We start from the raw sequence: 2,500 nt of genomic DNA on the forward strand, positions 1-2,500 counted from the left end.
CAAGTTGACTAAAAAGGGTGTGAAATTCGACTGGGCAGAGGAATGTGAGAAGAGCTTCCAGGAATTGAAAGAAAAGTTGGTGACTGCCCCTATGCTGACTATTCCTGAAGGCACAGGTGGAATGACGGTCTATACCGATGCTTCCAAAGTTGGGTTGGGTTGTGTTCTCATGCAACGCGGAAAGGTAATAGCGTATGCATCCCGACAACTAAAGGAGTATGAGAAGAACTACCCCACTCATGACTTGGAACTAGCCGCAGTCATTTTTGCCCTAAAGATCTGGCGACATTATTTGTATGGGGAGAAGTGTGAGATATACAGTGATCACAAAAGCCTGAAATACTTCTTCACCCAGAAAGACTTGAATATGAGACAGAGAAGATGGCTTGAACTCATGAAGGATTATGACAGCGATATTCAGTATCATCCCGGCAAGGCTAATGTAGTGGCAGATGCATTAAGTCGGAAGACACAGACTGTGTCGCTCTCATACTTAGCAATCAGCTCACCACTTGTGCAAGAGGCGATGCTAATGGATGAAACCCTCTTGTATGAAGGGGCAACCTTAGAACTTGAACCTCAACCAGAAAACCTTAAGTGGTTGACGGTATCCTTATCGGCTCTACAGGTGCATCCGGCAATTAGGCAAGAGGTGATAATGAAGCAACCCTTGGATCCTGAATTGCAGCGGATCAGAGTTAAGGTTCAAGACCAAACAATGAACGACCCAGAATTTACTTTAGCCAGTGATGGGGCATTGATGTTTCGAGACAGATTGTGTGTACCCGATGATTTGGATATACAGGATAAAATCATGAGAGAAGCACATAGCTCTGAGTACTCACTCCACCCAGGAAGTACCAAAATGTACAAAGACCTCAAACAGAGTTACTGGTGGCCAAGCATGAAAGTCACCATAGCTTTGTATGTGGCGACTTGTCTTACCTGCCAGAAAGTGAAAGCTGAGAGGCATCGACCTTATGGTACCCTTCACTCCCAGTACCAGAATGGAAGTGGGAAAGGATTACAATGGACTTCGTCACCGGACTACCAAGTACACCTAAGGGAATGGATGCGATATGGGTGATTGTGGACCAGCTTACCAAGACTGCTCATTTCATTCCTATCAAGACCAAGTTCTCCATGACCAAACTAGCACAACTTTACATGGACAACATAGTGCGTTTATATGGAGTGCCAGTGAGCATTGTTTCAGATAGGGACCCAAGGTTCACTTCCAGATTTTGGAAAAGCTTACAGCGTGCCTTGGGATCGTAACTGAATTTGAGTACAGCTTTTCACCCACAGACGGACGGTCAGTCGGAGCGAACCATACAGATATTAGAAGACATGCTCAGGGCATGTGCAATGGAGATGACTGGCAGTTGGGAAGAATATATACCTCTTATGGAGTTTGCATATAATAATAGTTACCAAGCTACAATTGGGATGGCTCCATATGAGGCGTTATATGGCAGAAAATGCAGAACTCCTTTGTATTGGGATGAGGTAGGTGAACGTCGAATGTTAGGACCTGAGATGATCCAAATGACTTGTGGCAAGGTCGACGTTATTAGAGAACGGATTAAAGCAGCTCAGTCCCGTCAAAAGAGCTATGCGGACACCCGCAGGAAGGAGATTGAATTTCAGCCAGGAGAAAAGGTATTTCTCAATATCTCTCCTACTAAAGGTTTGCAAAGGTTTCACAGAAAGGGGAAGTTGAGCCCAAGATACATGGGACCATTTGAGATCTTGTCCCGGGTTGGCTCAGTAGCCTACATGCTTGCTCTGCCACCTTCACTTGGAAATGTTCACAATGTATTCCATGTATCCATGCTGAAGAAGTACGTGCATGATCCATCTCATGTACTACCCGTGGAACCAGAGTACCTAGAAGCTGATATGACCTACACAGAGCAGCCAGCTGAAATTTTGGACCGTAAGGTGAAAACCCTTCGTAACCGCTCAATTTCCTATGTAAAGGTGCGATGGGCTGATCATTCACTTGAAGAAGCATCTTGGGAGGTAGAAGAAGAAATGCGAGCCAAGTACCCTCATCTTTTTGATCAATCAGGTACGCAATTTCGAGGACGAAATTTTTCAGAAGGGGGGGGTAATGTAATATCCCGCTTCTTAAACCCGGTCTGATTTCATGGTTGAACCGGTTTAACTATGCAGGAACCGAGCCAGAGGATATTAGAGCGGGTTCCTTATGGGCTATGATGGCACGGGTGACCTTAAACACCAGCTGGCCCGACAAGTCCGAGCCAGTGCCAGAAGAAACGGGAGTGCCCAAACCGTGTACGTGCACCTACCATAAGGCTATGTACGGATAGAACAGGTATTATATCCGTATTTTAAGGTATATACGTATGCTACATCGTATGCTTGGGGTAGGGTCCGAGCCGAGGTCCGAACCCGGTTAAAAATCCCAAGTCTTAACTCTCAGGTGGGTATAACAGGTGGGTACACCCACCCACCTGAGTGACCCATCCAACAC

The sequence above is a fragment of the Macadamia integrifolia genome, unplaced genomic scaffold, assembly GCF_013358625.1.
Source record: "Macadamia integrifolia cultivar HAES 741 unplaced genomic scaffold, SCU_Mint_v3 scaffold2449, whole genome shotgun sequence".
Taxonomy (NCBI): domain Eukaryota; kingdom Viridiplantae; phylum Streptophyta; class Magnoliopsida; order Proteales; family Proteaceae; genus Macadamia; species Macadamia integrifolia.